Below are 17,109 nucleotides of genomic sequence, written 5' to 3' on the forward strand. Positions count from 1 at the left end.
TTGTAAATTTTAAATGCACACTTTTTCAAAATGACAAATTTTACTAGAAATGACAGGTGACAGATAGGAGGCAGTTCTACTTAGGTTAAATAGATTGAATTAGATGAATTTAAACTAAGAGATGTGTTCTGAGTTTTGCTAAGTACTCACAAGAGATTTTGAACAGGAAAGCGACTTGGTCACGATCTTCAGTCTGGTCAGGTCTTTCCGGATTCTGCTCACAGCGCCTGGTCTGGTCTCGGCTAGGCACAGCACTGCTTTCTCTCTGGTCTGGTCTCTGCTAGGCACAGCACTGCTTTCTCTCTGGTCTGGTCTCTGCTAGGCACAGCACTGCTTTCTCTCTGGTCTGGTCTCTGCTCTGGATAGATTGAAGTCTCTAGTTTGGCTTTCTGGAGTTTGATGGAGGTAAGTATGGATTTTTCCGGCAGGGCTTCCAGCGGCAGATGAAATTGAATGTCTCTATGTGTCCTGACTCTCTGCTTTTATCTGTTTCTTGAGAATGGGTGTGTGTGTTGCATCACTAGACTTGCCCCTCTCATTCGTCATTGGTCAGGCTTCCATTCCTCCGCTCGATTGGCAAACTGAACTGTGAGTCAGATTGATGTCATTTTATGATCTCTTGAAACAACCTCCCTTATCATCTGTGCACCCAAATATATATATGATCAAAATCCATACTTCAGAGTTACACAGTTGTTTGAAATTACATATACATGGTGTGGCTGAATTTAGCCATGTCTATGTCCAAATCTGCTCATTCTCGGAGCTTGCATTCAAAGAGTGTACATAATTGACTTTTTAACTGCTTTTTCAATTTCCGACATGGACCCAACTTTACATACATGTGTGCAGGGGGTAGGGACATTAACTGATGAAGTTTCAGATTTTTAACATGCACACATTTAGAGTAATATCCACTTTTCCGCTAAAACCCCCCTGAACATACCACCGGTTCCTACCACGTCTTAAACTGTGGGCAGAAAAATCACAAGAATTATGGTATCATTTATAAAATTCTCACATGTCCGCACTATGAATTATCCCCCTTTTTATAAAACCATATCCTTGCTGCAGGGGTGTGTCTTTTCAGGTCACATGGTACAGAAACCAGTCTTTCCAGTTTCTGCCAAGCCAGCTTGCTTCTCACAGGCAGTGCCCCTCCCAGCTTCTCCAGGAGGAAGCCACTTTTTACGACGTCTGTAATAAAAACCTTTGCCTGAGTGGAGAGGGCTTTGTTCACTCTCTGGCAGAGCACAGGAAATTCAATTATCAGATAGATGGCATATCCTTAGTGTGGGCAGCAAAAGGAACATTGGCCTGGGAACATAGTTGTGACTCAAGTTTCACTCCTGATGGGATCCGTTGCTAGGCAAAATCAAGTTCCTTAAGCCAGACCTTCAGCTAACTTTTTGTTGCTTTTAAAATAACTTGTAATTTTACACATGCAGCTAGAATGCTGATTCTAAGTGCAAAACTATGACATTTCAACAGTTACAAAGGCATGTGACACCAAACATAGGTCACTCATTTAATTTAACATTTTCGATTTTGGTGGTTTTAAATCCAGTTGCAGTTAGGCTTAAGCTGCTGACTCCATAGCATTTTTGTTATAAGCATTGTTTTTGGGCTCTTCATTTCCCAGATTTTGTAGGCACACAAAACTCCATTCTGCCAAATGTCTGCTGGTGTTCAGTGAATATTTTGCACATGTTGCAAGGTTTGAAATAGGCATTTTGCTTGCCTTCAGAAAAACACACAGTGGGTTTTAAAACGCCGGCTTTTGGATAGTGGCGAGTACTGGTACTGCACCCATTTTTGGGATTTTCTTGGATTAATGCATTCTAAACAGGAATGGTTCTTACATGGTAGTAAATCCTTGCTTAACATTGTTTTGATGGGGCTCCTTACAGTAAGATGGTTATGTGGAACCCCACAAAAAGGGTTGAATCTTTAAAGTGGTCCAATGAGTCACGATTTCAGCAACTTTTTGACATCAGTAAAAGTGGATTTTGTTAACAAAGACCTTTCTTTACCCTGGTGGGTGGCAAGTTAGGTAACCATTTTGGTGTGCGCACAACTGCGCAGCTTTCCTGGATTTCGGCGCACATGTGGGTTTTCCGCCATCTTGAATTTCCTAAGCCCACAGCACCAAATGTTGTAGCAGGGTAGCTTAAACGTGGGTCAGGACACCCTACAGCGTAGGACTTCACCCTCTCCTCAGAAGGCATGGTGACATGCAAGAATATTGAGACGTGAGCCCAAGAATAGAGAGTTTTGAGCAGAATGTAAGCACGACTTGCAAAGTTCACAGAGAACCCCAGAGATGTCACACTGGATGGCATATTTGGTATGTTGCGTTGCTAGTCGAAGAGATGGGACACGCACAAACCAGTCATCCAGATACGGGTAAATGTGGACGCCTTAATGAAGGTGGGTCGCCACTGGAGCTAGGCACTTTGTGAACACTCTTGGCACTGACTTCAACCCAAGGGCAGGGCCTTTAATTGGTAGCATCTCCCTTAGACTTTAAATCAGAGGAAATGCCTGCACTGCCGATGCAGAAGTAAGTATTCTCTAGATCTAGAGAGGAGATGAAATCCCCTTTTTTCAGCTGGTCCTGGATGTGTTGCAGTATTAAGCATGCAAAACATTTGAGACTTGAGGAATGTGTTGTGTCTCCAGAGCTCTAATATGGGTTTACATCCTCCAATTTCTTTCCTTACCAGAAAGTATCTTTAGGAGGAACCGCACTTCTTGGAGAAGAGAGGACTGGCGTTTTTCCACTTTTGTAACGAGACGGATGGAGGGACATTTTCTCATGAAAAATCAGGGTATTGTCCTGTTGACTGATGACAGCACCCATTTGTTGGCTGCAATGTTTTTCCAATGTGCGACAAAGTGTTAGCAGCCCCCCCCCCCCCCACTACTTTGGCACTCTACTTCTAGAGGAAGCTGTGCGTCGCCGCTGGATTATAACCCTCTTGGGTGTTGCCGGCGCGGGATGTTTGTGGCTGGTAGGAAGACCTGGAAGACCTGAAGTCCTTCGGAGTCCTTGAAAATCTTGCTTTACCTGAGCAAAAGGAATGGCAGTGTTGTTGTAGAGTGCCCAGTGAGCATGCCGTTTAAGTTTCAGAATTGATGGCCTGCAAGTTCTCAACCACCTTCTTGCCAAAGAGGTTGATGCCGTCAAAGAGAATATCAACCACCTTTGATTGGACCTCCAGCCGAAAGTTGGTGGCCTTTAGCCACCCTTGGCGGCGAAACGCTGCCCCATTACCCATCTGGCTGAACCGTCCATCAGTGATCTTAACAGCAAGCGAGATGGCATGACCCAATGAATCTTAACCATCAAGTAGCAGCGTACGCGCCTCATCCCGCTCATCAGCTGGAAGGAAGTCTAGTATTGTCCCTAGCTGAAACAAACGTTCATGGTTGTAGCGGGAGAGCATTGCAAGCGAGTTAGTTGCTTTGATGATTGTTGCAGCCATTTAGATAACTTTTGCCAAAGGTGTCTAAGCTGCTTGCCCACTTTGTCTGGAGGCACAATACAGGGAGAGGAAGGACTGGCAGAACGCTTATGGGCAGCTGCAGACACAACCAAGTCTAGGCAAGGTTGAGTGCGAAGGCACTTAGTTGCCAATTCCAGGATTTTATATTTTATTTCAAATATGGGGCACTGAAACTGGGTTCCTAATCACCAGGAGTCAATCCTCCCAAATATCCTCCAATACTGGAATGGCCACACTGATTTTCGGGCAGATAGCCGCCATTGGTAAAGGAATCCCTCCTTTTTCAGTTCTTCAGGTAGATCAAAAGGTTTTGCCACTCGCGACAGAAGGGCATGGAAAGAGCCAATATCGCCCGCAGGCGAGTCTTTTGACAGTAGATCCGCTGGCTTACCGTCATCTGGCACCAGATATTCAATGCATGCCTGGGGGAGCTCTGTCGGATAGTGGTCTGTATCTGTAAGGGCCACTGGTGGTAAAGGTTGAGCCTCAGAGATCTGGGCGGTGGAGAAGCAGCCAGGCTTTCCCTTTCAGGAAACTCACATTGTTGTGCTCGAGAGGGTAACTGGAGTAAGAAGCAGCTGCTCGAGCTCCTAAACAAATGTCTTTAGTGTGGCTAGTATATCCATATACAAAACCTCTCTGTAATTTGCTTGCAAGTATGGGTACTCATTTCACAAATTATGCTGATACTGAGCTTTTGCTGAAACTTTAAGGGGACTAGGAATTGGATTGTATTAGACTGAACTATTTTGAAGATTGGAAAACTGGATGGCCAACCGACAGATGTGCCACAACAATGCCAAAACAGAGTTGCTACATTTTGCTCTCTCATATATGAGGGCCTCTCAATATACATTTATGTTGGATGGCTGTAACATCATGATTTGAAAAAGAGTAAAACCTTTGGTACATATCTGGACTGCTGTAACTCTGAAGCATGGGTTAGTGGCGAATTACATAACACACTGCTTGAAGTTACTCAGACAAATTAGACCCTGAGAAGAGCTGTGAAACCCTGGCTAGAGCCACGATTCTATCCAGAATCGACTATTGGAATGCTCTCCTGGACAGCACATCTAAGAATTGTATTAATGAACTCCAGGCAGTTCAGAATGATGTGATTCGTGCACATTATAGAGCATCAATAAAACCAGGAGTACCTGAAAGATAAATTAATTATATATCAGCCAAAAAAGCACTTTGTTCAAAACAGTCAGCTACTGGTTTGCCCAAGACCCAATCAAGTTATGGACAATGGTGGTCGTTCCCATTCCTGGCAACCACGGCTTGGAATCTTCTTCCTCCAACTCGAAGCTTGGAGAAGAACTTGCCATCATTCCACAAGAAATGGAATACTCTTGTTTGAATAAATGAAATTGCTGGTCTGCTATCATAGGTGGTCTTGTGCTTTTTGTGTCGTCTTGAGTGTTTTTGTCACGCCCTGATAATGGTGAGGTTTTCGGCATGTAATAAAAATATAAACATGAGCTGGAAGGAATGCCCATCGGGGCAGGTGTCACGGGAGAAGGCCCTGGTGTTAAGCCTTGCTGTGGTGGAGCTGGAGGCAGCATGTTTGCGACCAGAGTCACTGTCTCCACTCCTTCAGAGGATACGACCTCTGCATTAGCACCATGCTGAAGTATCTGCTCAGGAGGGGTCATGGTACTGTAGGCGGTGCATAATGATCCAATGGAAACAGTGGCTGTTGAGTCAGTCTTGGAAAATAAGACAAGGCAGATGGGGCCTCCCGTCTACAGCAATTCTCTTTGGGAATGTGGAGACCAAGGGCCTTTGCACAGGAGCCGCCGACTAAGCTGACGTGCCCGGCGATGGGGAAGCTCTAGCAGAACGATTTTAGTGGCAGACTTGGTTGTCGATTGTTGCAAGTTATTGACGCTGGCGACGAAGGCACTGTAATAGTGGGCAAGGGCAGCGGAGTGCTTAGGCGATGAAGGAATTCTGAGCGCCAAAGTCAATAAGGTGACCACAGGTGTAGTTGGAGGGGTCAACAACCCAGTGATCAAGATGCAGCTCGAGCGTGTAACCTGCGTCCCTTTTTTTTACTTCTTACCCCAGGAAGATTCTTCATGGGACATTGACCTCTTGGAAGTGGGAGTGTGCTCTAAGGGTCTGCTGTGCCTGGCTGAGGGATCACTACGGCCAAAGGCCCCAGCACCTTCATCCAACCAGGCAACTAACCTGCAGTGTTGGTTCTCACTAGTCTTGGAGAACAATTGGCAGATGGTACAGTTGGTCAAGTCGTGGTTCGGGTAAAGACAGTAAAGATACTGCTCATGAAGGTCTTCTACGTAAATGTTCTTAAGGTTACAAATCGTGCAGGCCTTGAATTGGCATTTGTTCCTCGTGTCCGTCATCTCCATGGACTCTTGAAGGCCTCAGACGGAAGATTGGAACTCTGGAGGCAATCGAATGGGCCGCAACTTCCCTGCTGCAAGCGAGAAGCGATGCAGCACCAAACCGGAAGATGTGGTTGAAAAAACTAGCAAAAACAGACAAAAACTGTCAAACTTCTAGAAGAAAGCATTCTCAATGACTGCAAACACTTAATGTGCAGAAAAAAAGAAATCTGAAGATGGCCACCAGGGGGTGGAGCTAAGGCGACCTGCCTTAATTGGCTGTGGGCCGTATGACCCCGAAATTACTAATAGATCTCTAAATTGACAAGCAGTTTACAAATGTAAAAGGTAAACTGCTTTAATGTTACCGAGTATTCCCAGCCTGACGACAGGGAATATTCAAGAGCAATGTGAATCCATGAAAGTTCCAATGCTAGAGAATATCTTTATTTTACAAACTGTTCCATGTTTGGTTGTATGCCGTGTTCTCACAGCTCCATTATTAAAATAAATAAAATGGGTTGGAAAAAAAACGAATAGCAAATGATGTGCACGCAACAAGCAGTCTTCATCCATGTGACAGATGCCATGTTGTGACCATGAAAGAGTGAGCAGTGAGGAAATGGGCCATTCAATCAACTGCCAAAGCTTCAAAATGTTGTGTCTGCGTGAATGGTTCTGTAGCACCCCTACTATTCCTTCTTGAAACTCACATGGGGGATGCTTAGCTGTGAGCTTCAGAAGGACTACAATGGCATCCATGCATTGTTTCTATGCAATACACTTGTGTTGCTGCCGAAATTTGCAGAAGTTACAGAGCTGGGTTTTGTGATGCCCATTCCTTCACCAATTATGTCTATTGAAGACCTCAAGCAGAACAATCTCACATGCACTCTTTAAACAGAACGAGGCATACATGCCATTTGAGTAGTACACTGGATCGCAGTGCTGGTCAACAATATATGTGGAGGACATAGAATAGTGCGCACGACCTAAAGAACAAAGAGGGCCTTCAGTGAGGGCGGCCAAGGGATAGAGCTAATTAATTCCCTATTTCTACTACTGTCAAGGTTGCTACGTTGAAAGTACGTTGAGGATGGGTCCCGAAAGTGCGGTGATGCCGGAAAGCAAAATAGGTAATGGGGTGCCTGGGGAATTCTCAGGAAGGGGGCAGAAGAGCAGATATCTGCATGGGTGCCTCAGGAGGTGGACACCCACCCACCATGCTCTGCCAGGACTTGGAGATGGCCGTAATCCCTCTATATGGGAGCACAAGCAACCTTTCTTGACCTGTTGGACCACATCAATTAGTTGTTGCTGAAGTCCCAGGGCCATGGAAGGAAAGGGAAACCTACCTGGAGAACCTCTGCCAAAACAAGTATGTGGCTGTTTGCTCACAAGACACAAACCAAGGTTAGGTCTTCTGTGTTGCCAGAGCGTTTGGGATGAACTCTGAAGCCAGGCCCTAGAAAGGTTTGCTTATGGTTGGTCAATCGGTGCCCTGCTTCAGAGGCACTAAGAGACAATGGAAGGAACGTTGCCCAGTGGTTGAAATTAACTCCAAGCTTTCCATCTTTTTTGGTGCATGTAACAGTCCTCCAAATACATAAGGCAGTACAGTCATTCCATGCTATGCGAGTCCAGCTTCTCAGAAAGATCGAACTAGCTCGACAGGCCAGCTGCGGGTACTTCGTCACTATCCCACGACGGCAGACTTTGAATATCATCCCAAATTGTAAATTTATTTGTGACTTACCACCTGGCCAAATAAGAGAATGATTTGCCCTACACAACACCATCTCCCAAAATTGGGTTGGCAAGCAGGGCGCTCAAAAACTGTAGAGGATTTGCAGCAAGCTGGGCATTACAGGGGGTTGGTAGGATACAGGCGCACTGTCGATCACACCCAGATGTGATCTAGTAGGTACATGGTCAGACTGTCTACAAATTAAATCACTTATTATTCCCACATCACCAAATTCTAGTTGCCTGTGCAAGCCAGATAAATGTGGTTATACAAAGTGAAACCAGAGACCCTTTGATGCACATACTAAAAGCACAACCCTTCATTTTTTCTAAAGCTCCACATGCCATAGACATCAGCGCGCTGACACAAAATAAAACAAACATCGTACAAAGTCATAACAATATACAAGCAGGTCAAGAACAAAGGAACAAACAGTTAGCAGATCGAAATAATCCTGGAAGACACTAAACAAAGCATTCCATGAAAGACTAGTCTTCCTTCGGATCGACTACTAGTCACGGATTCGATGAGCCCCTCACCAGATAAGGAAACATGCTTAAGAAAAAAGTGGCCGATTATTGGACGCACATCCCACAAGAACACTATCATTAGAGATGTTAAGAACTGAGGGGGCATTACCTATTTTGCATAGGAAAATCCAAATAAAGCTCCAGATAAATATTCGAGTCTGTGCCATCTTTGTCTCATTTCCATTTTGTCAAATAACACATAATGGAAATGAGACAGTTAAAATGCGTTTGGTATGCGGCTTTAAGTGTTGACAGTATGTTGGCAAATCCCAACATCATTTTTAAGCTTGCATTACCTTTGCATTCCTCTAATCAAAAGGGGCGGCAGGGGCAAAAAGGTAGCAGCAACCTATTTTTGCTTAACATTTCTATTTGGATTTATATATTGGTCTAGCTATTTTATTAGGATTTCTGTACTCCTCAAGCGAAACATTAACACCTACCAAATAGGCCCGAGAAGAGGTGCGGTCAAGTGCTTGAGCCGCAGACTGGTCTGAAATCCTTGCTTCTTTTAACTTAGTTCTAACATATGCACAACCACTTGATGAACGAGCAGTTCTTTCAGTGTGTTTGTAAGACAGAAATACACGCAGTGGGCGAATTCCGTCGACCTTGTTTGCCGATGCGCTTTCGAAACTCTCAAACATGAAGCAAAAAAACAGATGGCCGACTGACATTGTGTGCCGAGAACAGGCCTTGAGCGCGTTATGTTCGCTGTGGTAGTCATGCGTCATGCAAACCAGCTGGTCAAAATGTATAAATATGAACATTTAGTAACATGAAGACAGAGGCCCAAACAAAGCTGTTGCTCACTCTGCGCTCTTGCGCATTTTTTTGTATAAATAGAAAAATTGGACTGTCATACTAGCTCTGGGTTGGCATCTCATTCTTAGCGTTTGTGTCTACGAGCGGGCATTATGAATGGGCAGTGTCCCACAAAATGACAAACCATAGGGGACCTCGTCTGACAGGATCCAGTTGGACAGTGTGCCACAGTCAGGGAAGAAGCATTGGACCACAGAGGACGTGGAGCACACTGCACAAGGTGGAGCGATGTTTCCTGCAGCCAAGCCCTTGGCCCGCCAGCTCATTACCTCGACATGCTGATCGTCCACGACCAAGGTCCCCGCTTGTTGTACTTAGGGAAGCCGGCACAGACAACTGAATTGGCCGAGACCGTTCTGGGTGCGGTATATGTATGATGTGATGTTAAGCCCACTATGATGTATTATGGATGAATTGTGAATGAGCGTGTAGCACTATTTGTGGCAGCATTTTGTTAAATGAGTCAGAGAAATGCACTGTGATCACAAGTTGAGACCATGGGTAGGTCATGCACTAAAGTGAATGTAAGGCCCTTTAGGTAGCATGTTTTCAGTGGATGGGAGGCAGAGAAACGCTTCCACCAAATAATCGAACCAGCTCAGGAAGATGGCAAAAGTTACTGTTTTAATAACGAGTATCTAAAACAGGGAGTTACAACAGACATCAATGGACGTTTGCTTGAGCTCATCAACTCACTCAGCTTAACTGGGCTCAACAACGCATTTTACAAAAAAGCTATTTTATACTACAAATTTGTCATAGTTGACGTCATACTACATGGCAAATAAGAAAAACCTATGAGGGGTTGTGATAGGATCAAGGAGAACATCCAAGTATATTTTCTATAAGGGGCTGGGCTGTGATTGGATCTCTGTCAGGTGGACAACGCATGCCCACCCCTAGTACAAGTCATCTTCAACACTAGTACACAGTATATCATTGGCTCTGAAAACTATAAGGCCCTCTGTTATATAGCCCTCTATAATTGGCTGGCCCACTCGTGCCCTTCTGCTCACTTAGCAGCACGCAAATTCAACCCCAGGTTCCAGGAGGTGGACTTTACCTCCCCACCCACTTAGCCCATCTCTCATCACCCATGCCTTCTGCCATGAAGATGGTCTTTGAACTTGGCCTTGCAAAGTATCCCTGTGTCTGGGAATATAAGGGAGGGTGAGCACGCTCCATCGATGTTCTGGTCCTCCATGCCTGAACTCCATTTTCATCCTTGGCTCAAGTGACAGGACAGCATGATTTGCTCCATTTTGCAGCATTTAATGGTCTTAAAACGACTACAACTTGGCATGCAAGGTGTTCTTTCTTTGCACCTTAACAAGGGATGATGAAGCATCTCACATTCACTGCCTTCAATAATAGATAACCAGTCTTGGCTGCTTTAGCTTGGACACTAGGCCAGACAGTCCTTCCAGACTTCCATGATCTCAGCTAATTCATGCTGCGACACAGCTTTCGGCTTCTTTCTCCATGGGTCTTAGGTTACTAAATTTGAGACACTGATGTCTAGCTTCTATATAATGGCAGCTTTTCCTGCAGTCTACTCACTAAGATTACTTGATCTACTTGCGTTACAGCATCTGTAATTTGTTGAACGGCTTGCATTTTCTGCAGTGCTCTTCACACGTGCAATCTTCTCTTCACATATGAATGTTTACTCTATTCCCAACTTTGTCATCAGTTTCTATAAAGGTCTATACGTTTTTCTTCAGCCAGTCTTCTCAGGACATCACGCTCGTCTTTTGTGACATCACTTCTCATTTTCATATCCCTTCGGGAAGTTCCTCCCTCAGATGGTCATCTCTTCGGGGATACATTAGATAGGGTTTTCCTTAGTGGATACCTTCTTTCAAATTTACACTGCAGAATTGGCAAAACTGTTGGTTTTAAGCATGACACAATCTTATGTTTACAGCATACAGACGGTGGGGGGGGGGGGGACTTCCTGTAGAGGCATGTAGCTCCTCCCTTACAAAAGTGATGTGTTGTTGGCCGAGATGTTGTAAGGCTCAATCCAGTGTTCTGGGGCAGCGTGTTCCAACTTTCCCGGAAGGTACGCCGGGGTGGGAATTGACGATTAAAAACAGGCTTGGAGGTGGTGTTCTTGCAAGAGTGGCATAAATGCATTGCCACCAACTCCCAAGTTACAGTTTCCTGTGCATTAATCTTTTGACCTGGAGAAAATAGGGTACCTAAGAGAAGCATTAGCTGCTAAAGGCTATAAAGGCAATTAGACCCTTGGAATGGGAACCATAGGCAATGGGAAGATTACGCTAGACAAAATGTCTAAGAGAGGCTCAAATAAAAATGAAACCCAGAGAAACGAGGCTTGTGTGTACAAGCACAAGCAAATAAAGCAGGAACGGAACCAAGAGGAACGAGGATATAATGCGAATAAAAGGAGCTTGTGGCAAAAACACCCTCTGCCCCGACTCCCATAGTGACCCCTGAAGAGGAATCAGATTTGTTGGAATGCTTAATGTTTAAAAGGCCTACTCCACCCACTTATCGGTTACCTGGTGATAAGGCGCTCTCTTGGACACTTCGTGCCACAGGATTACAGTCCAGGTCACGGAAACGGCGGAAAGGTTAGTGTTAGCATGGATCAATAAAGGGATAGAATGAATAGACCAAGCCAAAATATATGTACCCAGCAACGAGATATGCTTCTATTTGAAATAGTGCTAGAACTAACTAGGCAAATGTGGCTGTTACATAAAAGGGTGGATGGGGAGGATGAAGTAAACCTCCCAGTGCTCCAGATAAGATTTTGAAGTGCGAGTATTTTACTCCCCATTTTTTAAAGTTGGGAGCCAAATGATTTTTTGGGGAGCAAAATAAGTCCATTTACTAATGGGAGCATTTTATAAGCAAGTAAAAATGCTTTAACTGGGAAAAGGAAATGTTGTAATCATTATCTCTTTGCACCTTGTTAATCAAGCACATTAAAAGATAGGTTAAGAATAATAGTTTCTTCCTCTGCTACTACATGCAATACTGGTCCAAACTTATCAATTAAACATTTTGGGTGAAAGCAGGGGCACAAGGTCCTGTATGTGTTTCCCATTTTTTTGTTGGGAGTATTTGCCTATTTTTAATGAAGTAAAGTGGCCGATACACTTGTGGGGCTGCCCCCCTCCCGAGCGATTATAAGGATACAGAGCAAGCAATCCAGGAGTCTAAACTGGAGTCAGACTTATGTCCCAAAATTGTGTCGAACTTCCTATTTTGGATCATAAATGTCCCAACGGAGTCAGATTTCACTCAAACGTTTTCTATGAGAGAAGTGCCTGGGTTTGATGTAGATAACCCCACACACCAGGTCCACGTACCCTGGAACAGAATGGAGTTACTGGGCCTCATTAGAATTTTGTCGGCCCGGAAACAGTGCCGGTAAGCTTACCAGCACTGTTTCCAGACTGACAAAGTACAAGTCTGGCTGCCGGAGCCGCTGTGCCGACACATCGGCCACGGTAGGCAGACTGTCACGAAGCACCAGCGCCGTTGGCAATGGCACTGGTGATTCCGTGGTCCCCATTCCCATAGGACTCTGGGAACTTTTGCTGGCATCTGACTTCCCGGACCGCTGGGGTTGGAATCCCCTGGTGTTACCGGGAAGTCAGAAGCCAATACATTATTCCGAGTCTGGCAGCAACCCGCCTGTAGCACCAGCATGGTTACCGCCAGACACAGAATGAGGCCCACTGTCTTACTAAAGATTACCCAGAGATTAGGCAAAATCCTCAGCAGCGGTATACCCAGACTGACCGGGTATGAAAGACGGGTGCGCTAACGCTTGGTGATATAGATCAAATGTTCTCATGTATACGTCCGGCAGACATATGGCGCCAATGCAGAATGGAAGACAGAAGTGGGACGAGCTGCCCTTGGCAGCGAGGGAAGGGGGAAGACTGGGGAGTTGTCCAAAGAAATAATGGCTCTTCCAGCACACCTGATAACGAGTATCCAGTAAGTGGTTCCCCGCAAGCAAATGAATTGGGATAAGCTGACCGCTTGCAGGCAGGAAGGGGGAGTCAGTTAAAAAATATTTTGCTCGAAAGGAAGAAGCTTTTAACTCATTCAGTTGGATGGATTGGTCTAACCCAGAGGGGCAAAAGGTGTTCCGCTCTCATTTTGCTGAAGGGCTGTTACCTCACTTAAAAATGATATTTAGACATATGAGTCCACCTGACCAAACCCAAAGTGCTGCTCAAATATTGACCATGGCTAGGTACTATGCAAACCACCATGATAAAGACAAGAGGGAAAAGGAAAACAGTTAAAAACCAGAGCATTAATGCAGCAGGCTTTTCAAAAAAGAGGCAGGGGAAGCATACACAAGCAGAGGGGGAGAGGCAAGCAGAGGACAAGGAGGCAGCGGACCACCAGGCAGTGAAATGCTAGTGGACACGGGTTGCCACTATTGTAAGGCTGGGAACCATTGGATCATAGAATGTCCACTAAGGAGAAGTTGCGGCCGATTATGGGGTCACGGCATGTTTAGGGGAGCATTTATAAAGGCCGGGTGTGGCATTCAAATGAATAGTGGGACACCTGAAGGAAATAAAGAGCAGCACAATTACTTTGAACCACGACAGGGTCAGCAGTACTCCGCTAGGACGACTATAAAATGGGCGACTATGTGGAACAGGGCTGCCCAAGAGAGGAAAGGGACGCGTTCATATCCCTGTAGATCCAAAGGGATCGTTTGTTGAAGTGGCGGTACACAGCAAGCAGGCTAATTCCTGTTGGAAACCAGTGCCTCCAACACATTAATGTCCCACAGAATAGTGTCTTCCATCCCCCTCTCTGGGAACATTAACACATCAGTGGGATTTGCAAACGTACCTACTCAAAGTCCAATATCAGAACCAGTATTGATCACCATTGGTCCCATCTCCTGTAGGGCTCGGTTGGTGGTTACAGACAAATGTGCTTTGAACTTGTTGGGCATGGATCTACTTGGGTGCTTGCATACAAACATGTATTTCTCGCCTGATGGAGTATGTTTGATGTGTTGGGCAGAGTCCTTCTCCAAGTGCTTTGTTGTTGCCACTAACGAATTACCTCAAGCATTAAAAACAAGTTGACCCAGTTACCTGGGCCACTGGCTCTAATGAGTAGGTTGCATGGTAGTGGGGCCCATCAAAGTGAAACCGGGGCCGTTGTTACCCAGGATGCTCCAATATAAGATAAGGAAGGTTTGGAAGGGATCAAAGCAGTAATACAGGACCTATTGGTAAAGGGGATAGCAAAGGAAATGTTGGGTACCCCGTGCAACAGTCCCATTTTACCCAAACAGAAGTGCAGTGAAGAAAACCCAGGCTGCCCTACTCAGTGGAAACTTAGAATTGATCTCTGTCCCATTAACAAGATCGTGGTACCTCAGTTCCCTGTGGTACCCGGCGTGACTTCCCTTTTGACTAGGATTCTGCCCTTAACAGAATATTTCACAGTCATTGACCTCAAGAATGCTTTCTTTAGCATTCCAATACACAATGACAATCAGTACCCATTTGCTTTTAATGTTGAAGGGCGATCATATACTTTCTGAAGATCAAAACCGGGATTGACTGAAAGTCGAAGCATATATAACCAAGCTTTAAAGACACAATTGGACATTTTTACCCCTACCACTCATACAATGTTTCTACAATATGTTGACATTCTGTTGATAGCAGTTAACACCCAAGAGCAGTGTACTGATTGCACAGTGAGACTGTTGCAGTTCCTAGCACCACGCAGGCATGAAGTATCCTCCAGCAAGGTGCAGTTTTGTAAGACACAGTTCTCTTATTTGGGACATCTATTGTCAAAAGAGGAGAGACGCCTGCACCCACAGCTCTTGGAAGCCATTATGAGAATATCTGTTCCGACAACACAAGAAGTCAGAGGGTTCCTAGGGATGCCCTCATTCTGTAGGCAGTGGATCCCAAATGTTTCCCTCCTGGCTAAACCATTGCTAGAACTAACCTCAAGCAACACTCTTGTTCCTGTGCCGTGTACTGTTGCTCACCAGTAGAGCTCTGATGCACTAAAATCAGCACTTCGCAATTAACCTGCTTTGGGGACTCTTTTGTCAAGTTTGTCTGTACTAACACAATCACAAGGAGGTAAAAACAGGCCATGAGCGTACATTTCCTACACTTTGGATCCGGTGGCAAAGGCAATACCAAACTGTTTACAGGGTGTTGCTGCAGCATTATCCATTAAACAGGCAGATGCCACATTGTTAGGACACCCGGTCAACCGTTCAGTCCCTCATGCAATAGACATACTGCTTAATAAAGCCAGGACCCAACATTTAACGAATGCCAGGCTCGCTGGGTATGAATTGAAATTATTGCCACCTCATCACGATTCAACATTGTAATACCTTGAATCCAGCCACCCTGCTACTCCCTGCCTTCTGACAGTTCTCTTGAAACGCATGATTGTGTAGTGACCACTGATGAAGAAACAAAGTGACAGGTGGATCTAGTGGACGTCACCAAACAACCAGACAGTACTCGGTATGTAGATGGGTCTGGTTTTAAACTACCGGATAGCACCTCTACAGTAGCATATGCCATTACAACCTTAAAAACAATAGTTGAAACCTTTAGGATTAGCCGAAATGATTGCCCTTACCCCAGCATGTGGACTCTGTGCAGGACTCATGGTAAACAGATACACAGCCAGCATGCTTTTGGCGTAGCACATACTTGTGGTCACCTATGGGCTGAAAGAGGGTTCCTGAATTCACATGGCACGAAACTACAACATGGTTTATTGATCCTGAAATTACTGAATGCCCCGGCATTGCCAAAGAAATTGGCCATCATAAAATGCAGTGCACACAACATAGTTGTGGATGATACAGGCAAAGGCAATGCTTTTGCTCATCAGACGCCCAAAGCAACTGCTCAGTCCTCTGTATCGCTCATATATGTACGCCACGCACAAAAGGAAGGCAGTGTGATTTTTGACACCACAAATATGGTAAAACTCATTCAGTCTGAGGCCACTGCCCAAGAATTAGAAGAATGGAGGCAGACAGGGAAGCATATAGATAACTGTTGGCTTGATACACAAGATGAGGAAAGTGGAAATTCCCAAACAAATCCATACCCTTAATGTTGTCCTCTGTTCATGGCCCGTCTAATGTGAGCGCAGGGGGAATGTACAAGTTGCTCACTACAGTGTGGAGTAACACCAAGCAAAGACCAGCAACTGCTGCTTTCTGTAAAAACTGCCTAGTATATCCTCCCATGAAAATGGGCAAGGGTGAGGAAGCCCCAAAAGGGCCTTTTGAACCACCCGAATTCCCGTTTGAAGCATAGCAAATGGACTTCATTGAAGAGCCTCCCTGTCAAGGAAGAAAACGTGAGTTAGTGATAGTTAGCATGTTTAGCAAATGGGTAAAAGTATTCCCCTTAAAAGGACAATACTCCATTAAGTACTGCTCTGCATCAAGTACTGCTAAAATACCTGTGAAGGAGTACTTCAATTTGGATTACCTCACACTGTCTGGAGCGACATTGGTATACATTTTGTTAACATCACAATAGAACTGGTGTGTAAAGCATTAGGCATACAGCAAGGTCTATGTGATGTACCATCCCCATGCAGCGGGATTGGTAGAGAGAACAAACTCTACTTTGTAAAAACAAACGATCTAAGAAATATGCACTTGCAGTGCAGTAGAATGGGTAGACTCACTGCCATCAGCATTATTCTCGATGACAACCGTTATGCACTCAGGTGTTGGACTGTCTCCTTACGAAGTAGTTATAGGCCGCCCAGCAAATGTATAGGGTGTGCCAAATCCAATTACATTGAGAGATGTACTTTATTGACTACTGTAAGGAGTTAACTAAAACCCTGTCCATTCTCCACAAACAGATTGCAGATTGTAAAACCCATGTCGGCTGCCTGGATGCTGTGTCCTGCCCCCTCCAATGGCGTTAGTAGGCAAAGAACTTCTAGCTAACATCAGGACAACCCAGGTGGAAAGGGTCAGTGAAGGTATTGCTCACCACTCCGACAGCGGTGAAGTGTGACCACCACAAGTATTGGATTCACGGCAGTCACATAAAACAAGCAACATTGTTAGCCACTGTTACCCAAACCACTGACGGGCGTGTCTG

The 17,109-nt window shown here is 45.1% G+C and overlaps 1 protein-coding gene across 1 annotated transcript in view; it reads right to left on the reverse strand.

Annotated features, from left to right (window-relative positions):
- CEP57L1 (centrosomal protein 57 like 1) overlaps nucleotides 1-17,109 on the reverse strand; it is a 391,785-nt gene that overhangs the window by 294,421 nt on the left and 80,255 nt on the right. The gene's annotated exons all lie outside the window — the stretch shown is intronic.

This window comes from Ambystoma mexicanum, chromosome 4p, assembly GCF_040938575.1.
Source record: "Ambystoma mexicanum isolate Mex_15411 chromosome 4p, UKY_AmexF1_1, whole genome shotgun sequence".
Lineage (NCBI taxonomy): Eukaryota > Metazoa > Chordata > Amphibia > Caudata > Ambystomatidae > Ambystoma > Ambystoma mexicanum.